At 36.9% G+C, this 10,205-nt stretch overlaps 1 long non-coding RNA gene across 13 annotated transcripts; it reads left to right on the top strand.

The window, feature by feature from the left end:
- The first annotated feature begins 4,789 nt into the window (after positions 1–4,789).
- On the top strand, positions 4,790–8,277 carry LOC106307323. 13 transcript variants are annotated; one of them, XR_001263317.1, is made up of 11 exons: positions 4,790–5,425; positions 5,546–5,852; positions 5,939–6,230; positions 6,356–6,441; positions 6,531–6,578; positions 6,645–6,673; positions 6,790–7,221; positions 7,367–7,648; positions 7,696–7,897; positions 7,970–7,997; positions 8,073–8,277. It is a non-coding gene; the product is annotated as an uncharacterized LOC106307323 (long non-coding RNA). The 13 variants fall into 13 exon arrangements; XR_001263314.1 differs by having other exon boundaries at positions 4,792–5,425; positions 5,939–6,006; positions 6,095–6,230; positions 6,363–6,441; positions 6,531–6,673; XR_001263309.1 differs by having other exon boundaries at positions 4,793–5,425; positions 5,939–6,006; positions 6,095–6,230; positions 6,531–6,673.
- The last annotated feature ends 1,928 nt before the right edge of the window (positions 8,278–10,205 follow it).

Raw genomic sequence — 10,205 nt, 5'->3', positions numbered from 1 at the left:
GGAAATTCCGACGGATACTAAAATATCCGTCGGAATTCCGTCGGAATTTTCCAAGGAAATACCGAAGGTCCAAGAGACCCAATGATGCGGAACATCTGGAGCAGGAGACGAGGAGTAGGAGCTATCACCGGCTATTTTATTTTCTTTTCTATTCTAACGTTTTATGGTCTTATTTTCTGTTAATTTTGAACTGAGTTTTTTTTTGGGTTTCTTAATTATGAGTTTGTATTTCTTTTACATGGTTTCTTCGTTTTATTTGGTTGTGTTCTGAGTAGTTTTTAATTCGTATTCAGCTTTGCCTTGCTAGATAAACCAAATAACTATTATTCGAGGAAAGAGGTTATATCAAGTGTTCCTCGGAATTTCCTCGGTATTTCTTTAAAAAAAATAAAAAAAATCAATGATATTCTGTTTCCGAGTCATCATCACTAGATGAATCTGAATCTGGATCTTGGTGAAACTCTCCAATTACTGGTTCATCCTCTACGTGAACGACGGCTTCCTCTCCAAAGTCGGTTAAATCGACTACAAGGCCAACTCCAGCTAAATTTTCTGCTGCACTACAGTTGCCGGATGTGCTTGGTTGTAGTGGGTCTTCCAGCTCAGAACTTCCCTGAACTCGGCCTCTCGGGTTGAGTCTTGTAACAGTAACCCATGGATCATCTCTGTTCCTTACCCGGGGGTACTTGATATAACAAACCTGTAACATTTAGAAAAATTATAAATTAATACACATGATGATGAATCATTCTGAATAATTAACATTTAATTACCTGATCGGCCTGGGAAGCAAGAATGAAAGGATCATAATATTGCAGCTTTCGCCTCGAATTTACTGATGTAACACCAAATGCATCTGTTCTCACACCTCGATCTGGGGTGTTGTCGTGCCAATCACAATAGAAAACAGTACAGCGCAATCCAACCATGCCCAAATACTTGATTTCCAAAATCTCATGTATGTGTCCGTAGTATACATCATCTCCTGATGCAGAACAAACGCCATCATCATAAGTCGTACTCGAACGTCTCCTCTTCTGAGTTGTGAATGCATATCCTCGAGTACAAAATCTCGGATATGACTTCACAACAAAGTTTGGTCCAACGACCATCTCACGTATCCAATCGTCAAATGTTTCACCTCTGGCCAAACCAGCAGACACCTATTAATAGCACATATATATATATGTTATATCAATAAATGTGAATTAGTATAAATATGTGATAAAATATATTTTAATTTGTTTAAAGCACTCACATAAGTAAACATCCATCCAGTAAATTCTCTCTGCTTCATTTCTTCTAGTTCGTCCTCTGTGGCGTATCTATACTCGAACCGCTTTTCTGCCATGAAAATCCTGTATATGATGACAATAATGTAATTAATTAAGATTTAAATTTCAACTTGTTAAAATAAAAATTTGTAAGCTCATTTATTTACCTCTCATATTGAAGAACGTCTTCGCAGTTGGTGAGCAAATATGTTTGCAAATTACTGCGCTCCTGCTCAGTAAGTCGACGGTCCTTTGGTTTTCCGCTAAGTCGTCCAACGTCTGTGAAAATGTCTGGAACCGTAACATGATATGTTGCCCGTTCGCCTCTATCATCATGCCGAGCAGGTCTTCTGTTTTTGGTCTGAACTTCTGCTGGAAAGTAGTACTCGGCAAAGTTTGAAGTTTCTTCATTGATCATCTGTGCGACTATAGAACCTTCCACCCTACTTAAATTTTTCACCATCTTCTTCAAATGGAACATATACCGCTCATACAGATACATCCATCTATACTGCACAGGACCACCAAGTTCCAATTCTCTTGCCAGGTGAATAACAAGATGCTCCATAACATCAAAAAATGAGGGAGGAAATATCTTCTCAAGGTTGCACTGAATCACGGCTATGTTAGTCTTCAAATTTTCAATACCTTCAAGAGTCACTGATCTCGTGCATAAATCGCGGAAGAAACCACTTATCCCTGCAATTGCTTCATGAACATTTTGTGGTAATAGTTCCTTGAAGGCGAACGGAAGGAGGCGCTGCATCATTACATGGCAATCGTGGTTTTTCAAGCCAGTAAACTTTCCTTCCTTTCTGTCGATACAGTTACGCAAATTTGATGCGTAACCGTCTGGAAATTCCACATCGTTTGAAATCCAATCAAAGAACGCATCTTTTCCCTCTGCATCAAGTCGGTATATGGGAAAAGGAGCCCTACCATTTTCATCAACATGAAGTTCTGAACGAGCACATATATCGACTAAATCCAGTCTTGACTTCAAATTATCCTTTGTTTTACCTTGAACATTAAGGATCGTGTTCATGAGATTGTCAAAAAAGTTCTTCTCAATATGCATGACATCTAAATTATGCCTTAGCAGATGATCCTCCCAGTATGGCAGATCCCAGAAAATACTTTTTTTGTGCCAGTTATGTAGTTCTCCAACAGCATCTACCGGAAAACGCTCATGTCCACCGACTTCTGGCGTCCTTTCTGCACCAAAATCTCTTAGTTGTATCTTCAAATCTTTCCCACAAATTTCCGGAGGTGGACTGTCAAACACCCTCTTGTTCTTCGTAAACAAATTCCTACTCCTACGATATGGATGATCAGGTGGTAGGAATCTCCTGTGACAGTCAAACCAACACGTTTTCCTTCCGTGTTTTAGTTGGAAAGCATCAGTGTTATCTTGACAATATGGACATGATATCCTTCCATGCGTTGTCCATCCAGACAACATATCATATGCTGGAAAATCACTTATTGTCCACATTAGTACTGTCCGCATTTGAAAGTTTTCTTTACACGAAACATCGTATGTTTCAGCACCTTGAGCCCATAGTTGTTGCAACTCATATATTAGTGGCTGAAGAAACACATCAAGTGATCTCTTAGGATGCTCTGGTCCGGGAACGAGAATCGAGAGAAACAAAAACTCTCGTCGCAAGCACAAGTTTGGGGGGAGGTTGTATGGTGTAAGAATGACGGGCCATAGAGAATATTGTCTTCCACTCTTGCCAAACGGACTGAAACCATCAGTACATAATCCAAGGTAGACATTTCTTCTTTCATACGCAAAGTCGGGATACTTTGATTGGAAATGCTTCCACGCTTTTGCATCTGAAGGATGTCTGATCTCACCATCTGTTGAGTGCTCCGCATGCCATCTCATTGGTTGCGCTGTGCGTTCAGATAGATACAACCTCTGCAACCTTTCCGTCAAAGGTAAATACCACATCCTTTTATATGGCACTGGAACTCTTCCACTCGTATCTTTATAATGAGGCTTTCCACAAAATTTGCATGTAACCCGCTGTTCATCCGCCCTCCAATAAATCATGCAGTTGTCGCTGCATACATCTATTACCTGATACGATAAACCAAGACCAGCTACGAGTTTCTGAACCTCGTAGTATGAACCAGGAGCTACATTATCCTCGGGTAGAATACCTTTTACAAAATCAGCAATCGCATCCACACAGTCTTCAGCCAAATTATAATCTGTTTTAATGCCCATCAATCTTGTAGCAGATGATAAAGCTGAATGACCATCTCTGCAACCTTCGTACAATGGTTGCTTTCCAGCATCCAACATATCATAAAATCTCCTAGCTTCTGCATTGGGTAAATCTTCCCCTCTAAAATGATCATTTACCATCTGCTCAGTACCTACACCATAATCTACATCCGTTCTAATTGGTTCTTCTAATCTAACCGCTGGCTGAGGTTCGCTAGTACTACCATGTTCATAATCAGTTTCCCCATGATGATACCAAATTTTGTAACTTCGTGTAAACCCACTCAAATATAGATGAGTCCAAACATCCCACTCTTTAATAACCTTTCTATTTTTACAATTAGAGCAAGGACATCTTAACATACCTGTTTTTGCTTCCGGTTGTCGGTGAACTAACCCCATGAATTCGGTTATACCTCGTTGGTATTCTTCCGTAAGCAATCTCGTGTTCGGATCCAAATGAGGTCGATCGATCCAAGAACGAAAATAATTTGAAGAAGACATGTTTTTTATGAATCAAATTCGTGTGTAAAGAGAGTAAGAGGGAGGATGAAGATATGGAGTGAATGAAGAGGAAGAGGGGTGCTTGTATTTATAGTTGAAATCCTACCGACAGCCCGAGGAAATTCTGACGGAATTCCGACACCAACGGCTAGTTCGTCGGAATTTCCTCGGAATTTTAAAAATCCCCCAACGGCTCTCTAACGGCTATAATATATCGTCGGAATTCATCGGTTTTTTCCGAGGAATACGTTTTTCCTCGGTATTCCATAAGAATATTCCGACGGATTAGTATTTCCTCGGAAATCCGTCGGTATATTCCGAGGAAATTCTGAGGAAACCAAATTTTGTGTTTCCTCGGAATTTCCTCAGAAATTCCTCGGGATATTCCGAGGATTTCATTTTCCGTCAGAATGTCCGTCAGAATACCGCTGTTTTCTTGTAGTGTTCCGTGAATCTCTTCGTCTCCTTCTCTACCATCAATATTCTCTTTACCATTGATCTCTTCCTCTCCCTGCAAATTTGTTTTTGATAAATAAATTGCATAAAGGAATTATTCAAAATTCTTGCATTTTCACTTGCCTTTTTGCTTTGCTTTTTGATTCAGTTGATTTAAAAGTAAATCTCTTTATTTATTTTTTTGCTTTAACTTTGGTGCATTAAAATTTAAATTTGGCAAGAGGTTACATTTGGATTACGTAAACAACTCTAGTAGAAAGATGAGAAGTGAAAAGATAAGTAGTTGAACGTAGTGGCCCAGCCATAGGTTGTTTTGATGCCCAATCTGATGGGGTGCATCTCTAGAGGCCCAGCAGTATGAGTGAAGAAGCCCTTGAGCCCTGCTGTAAGTTGGTCTCGTGAGTAAAGCCACAATCGTCACTTCCGTGAATTGACGGTCATCACCGTAAGAGAAAAGATGAAAGGATCGAGAAGCTGAAACACTTAGGTTAGGAAAGCCAAAGTTGCATGCATATGCTCGATTCTTCAGGGTTCTCTTCCCTCAGAGAAGATATCCTATTAGTTATTGTACGCTCAATTAAAGAGAGGAGAATATCTGGTGATCTGAATGAACCGCGATGAAGACGGTGATTTCGTTCCCTCCAAGTCTCATAGATGACTGCTTGCCAAGCAATACGAGCCAAGAACTGGTGTTGGGTTGAGCCTGAGATGGTGGAGATGGCGTTAAGAGTATCATCCCAAGAATGAGAAGGTAGAGATAACTGGAGTTTAGACGAGAGAGGCACCCATATTGAGAAAGTGAAGCCGCAATAGAAGAAGATGTAGTTCCGAGATTCCGGGTAGTTGTTGCATAAAAGGCAAGAAGCATCTGTATGGAGACCCCACGACAGAAGACGATCAAGAGTCGGACAGCTGTTAAGGACAAACAGCCAAGAGAGAATTTTATGTTTTGGTATTCCTTTTGAACACCACACTGATTTATTCCACCGTACCTTAGGTCGGGATTCCCTGAGCGAGTCATAGATTTGACTAATAACAAACTTGTTGTTGTTGCTGTTTCCGATTCCTTTAGAGTTCCAAGTTGGGAGATCGGTGAAGTCCGTTAAGGTGATTGTCGACATGTGAATCTGGATTTGTTCCAGTGCCACAGAACGAGCCGGGGCAATTGTCCAGGAAGACCCAGTCCAAATAGATGCTAAGGTCGCAGATAAGGGGATACCAGATAACCTTGGAGCATTAGCACCAACGAACTTGATAAGAGGACCAAAGGGAGACCAAGGGGAGTACCAGAATCTGATGGAGGAGCCATCCCCTGGCTTAATCTGTAACCATTGAGTTGCTTCACGCCTCAGTCTTAAGAGCTTTTTGAAAAGCCAAGTGTGAGTTTGTTTTTCCTTCATCTCCTTTGAAGATAAATCTCTTTATTGAAACAAAAAACTACAAATTCAAAGATTTAACATCACAGGCCAAGCAAAAGCTAAAAAAAACTCAGCTTCTTCCTCATGTTACTTCACCGCCGCCGTTGATCACCGTGTAATCAATCTATACACAAACAATTACGTCCTCTTTTCTTCCTCTGCTCACACTTCGCTTCATCACCACGACGAATCTCTCTCTGCAGTGAAGAAGACCTTCGAACGAAAACCGGACTAGACCTAAGGTTATAACCAGTGTTGATCTCTCAGTCTTCAATAAGTGCGAAAAGCTGCCAATGAGTATATGAGGAGCTTGACATCGCAATACTAGGCAGCTTTGAGGTGATATTCTCGCAATACTTTTCTCTATTTTTTTTTAGTGACTGTTCCTTGAAGAAGTAATGTCTCTTTCGACAACTTGATTTTGTCATGAATGGGATCACACTGATGCAATTTTCTCATTGAAGCTTTTAGTCAGGACAGAGAGAATGACGAAGAATACTTTGATGCTGATGGGAACTTTGTAGATTTTGTTAGAGACAAGGAAGTCAAGGTTTCGAAGCACGCATCTCTCATTATAAAACTTATATCCGATGTGCTTTTCTGGGTTGTCTTACATTGTTTGTTTTGTTTTGTTTTTAGGATGTTGTGCTGAGAAGCATGAAGATAGTGGGACCGTAAAGCCATCAGGTGAACTTTCTCAAGAAGATATTGGAGTCATAAAGATGCGTATTTCTAAACTCTTTGAACCTGTAGAAAAGGCGAGTCATTTAGGGTCGTAACAGGTAATTGTTCTACAACATGAAACATTTATTGGATTGGATGAAAATATTAGTTACAGATTTGAATTGTTGATTATGCATACATCACACACTTAAGCTAACTCGGGTCATTATTACAGGTCCTTCTAGCTTTAAGGAGATTGAAAGGGAGCTGGAATAGGATAAGATGACATTTGAGACAAAGCTTATCATTAGCTTTGCTAAATCCAGAATGGTGACTTCAGTTAAGTTTCATATTGATTTTGCTATATCAAAAGCTTTGCTAAAATGAAAATGGTGCCCTGTTATCATTAGTTTTACTTTCCATGTATTCAAGATATTTATCACGAAGAGCAAGAATTTTTTCCAGCGCGAAGCTGGTTAGAGCTATTAATGCTTTCTAAATCTCATGATATTTCTTTACTCACAAATCTAGGGAACAATGGATTTTGCTTCACTTTTTTTTTTCTCTACTGTGGTCTTGATAGATGAATATGCAGAGACAGCGATGAAGAAAATACTACTGGAGCTGAAGCCTTGCAATCTGATTATGTATTTGACAAAACTTCAGGGTACGTTTATATATTCCTTTATCTCTATCTCTATCGCATTGCACTACAATAAACAAGGTCAACTTTTTTTCACTTGGAGTTTATGACGACCGATTACCACTGTCTGGTCGATGCTCTCTTACATTTGAACTTAATTGTTTCAAAGGAATTCTTCCACAGAGCTGTACATTTCCCTACACAAAATTTTGCTTGCACACGCTTCTGCGACAAACTTATGCAAGAAATCCCAGGTTCTTCTTCTCATTCCGTCTTCCATATGCACTACTGTCTTTAGTTAAGACAGTAACTCCATTTAATTACACAGCACAAGCAACAGGGATTGGTAGGCATTAGCATATACATATACGATGCTTTGACTGATGTCCCCCTAACTAACTCCAGAAGTTAAGCAGGCAACAGCCAGATTCAATGACTTCTTTATTGGATGGTAAGCCTAATGAATCAAATGTTGAAGAATCTACTATATTTTATTAGTTTGGGTCTTTTTGTAAGGGACTTACAGGTTTGGCGAGAATCCTGAAACGATGAAGACCATAGTTGGGTCTAAGATTACTCGCTTTTACAGAGGATGAGTCGGATCAAGATAAATTACATGACACTTTACGTCTAGGATAAGTCTTCTCTCTGAAACAAAATCTCCATGATTTCAACATAGACATGGCTGTGGAACTGACCCGTAAGTTATATGATACTGTGGAAGATTAAAGCTAAAGATGTGGCTCATTGATTGCTTCAATTTGCCTTGCAGCGTTTGGAAACACATCTTCAAGAATGAGGTTCGTAATATATTATATACATGATCAATTAAAAGAGATAGAGAGAATAATGTTTGGTGATTTTTCTTATTTCAGTATGCAAATACACAATGGAGTCAGTACTGTTGTATACCAAAGAACACTACGGCATATTAAGTATCTGAGGACACGACTAGAACTAAGTATCTGAGCTCACACATTGAAGCATTGCTTCAATCACTCAGGTAACTTCTACAGTAGAGCGTAGCGCAAGTTCTATGAAAGTGTGAGACACTAAGATTCAATATCCCAAAGAAAGAAAGGATCAACTGTAAAAGGGTATTTTCAGTGGTCGGTGATGGATTTATATGAGATATCTGGAGGGTATAACATATGGATTATATTTGTGGACTTCAAGGATCTTTATCGTAGGGAGCCTAAACTCTGCTTGGGGGAAGACTTCACCATAGATCGCATGTTTTAGCTCTCTGATGAGCTTCGATGGACATGTGTCTTACGTCTGAAGAAACATTTATATCACAAAACTTATATGTGGTGAAGTCATTGTGATTAATTAATAGTTTCCACTAACATATTATGCCCTTCAATCACTACAAATTTCATATGATTGAAACAAATTCTTTAAACTGGCTTAGATCGGTTGACAAAAAATGCCAGATGCAAAATCATAACACTAATTTTTTCACATTATTAAACAGTACAGCTAGGGATTTTTGAACCTTTTAAAATAACACGTGAATGACTTTTCACGTATGACATAGGATCTGAATATTTTACTTGTTACCATCCCCAACACAACTTTTGGGAGTGGTATCAGTTATTGGCGTTTCACAACAATCACAAAAAAAAACATTATAAATCGTTTCAAACTGTTTCAAATCTTTTAAAACTAAAAGTTAGTTTCCACCAGTATTTACGGTTGCGAACGGTAGCAAATAGATAAATAAATATAATTTTTTTAAATTTAATATTAGAACTCACAGTATGCATTATAAATAAAAAAAAAATACATATAATATTTTAATTTATATTCGCTAACAATATCGTAATTATATTATAAAAATTTAAACCAAGAATATTCACTATAATTTTTAAACATTAATATATTATATACGTTTATAAACTTATATACATATAAACCAATCAAAATATTTTTTTTTAAAGTTCTAATATAAATTTTCAGTTTTAAATTGTAACTATAATTTCATCTAATTAGAACAAATAAATAAATAAAATTTTTTTATCTATATTATATTAAGAATCATTATATTTTATCATAATAGTGTGTTTTGATATTTTTATAATGTTATAATGTGTTAGTATTGATAATTTATTATCAAACTACTATTGCATCTAATAATTAATTACTCATAAATATTCCACAAACGCACCAACTTTAATTATATCAATCATACAAATCGCTTAATAATGTTTAAAACAGCAGCCAACCACAACTGCAAACTCCCGTAACCGCACCATTTTAACCAGTCAGATCTTTAGCGGACTTAGACGATTTTTTTTGCAAAACCCTGTCGAATTATTATTTTGTTGACCCAAATATGTTTAGCTTAAATGTATGGGTTATTAATAAAACTCACCAAACTAAAGTACAAATGGAAACTATGTAATATTCTATAAAATAGCCCTCTAATTTATGTTTTAATAACGTAAATAAAAACTTATATATGAAATATCATTAACTAATTCATTTTCATTATTTATAAAATTTGAAACGAAATTGTGTACAAAAGTATTGAGAAAATGATAAAAAAATCTATGTGTTTATAAAAAAAAGTAAAATTTTGGTTACATTTAAAAATGAAAAGTTAACTCTTTATCAAATATATATTCTAATTTTATCGATAATATGTAAATTAAAGTCTTCAAAATCTGTAAATATATTATATTTTGCATATATTATTTCATCTAATTAACACAACGAAAATCCAAAATCTAATCTATAAAAGACAGTGAGTAACCCAATATATGGTTGGCTGAAATAAATTAAAACTTCTGTATGCAAACTACAAAATTTAAGTTTTGAGGCTGTTCATCTATTTTATTACGTCAAATTAATAAGTTTTTCAAAATTTTACAAAAATAGGTTGTGATATTCATCAACAATTGATCATTTGACAAAGTGCATTGCGGCTGATTGGTTACGGTACAATTTCGTGTGTATGATGTTTTATATAGCTGTAGCTAATGTAGCTGTAAAAATTAAATAAG

This window comes from Brassica oleracea, chromosome C8 (assembly GCF_000695525.1).
Source record: "Brassica oleracea var. oleracea cultivar TO1000 chromosome C8, BOL, whole genome shotgun sequence".
Lineage (NCBI taxonomy): Eukaryota > Viridiplantae > Streptophyta > Magnoliopsida > Brassicales > Brassicaceae > Brassica > Brassica oleracea.
This window is presented reverse-complemented; position numbering and strand designations above follow the sequence as displayed.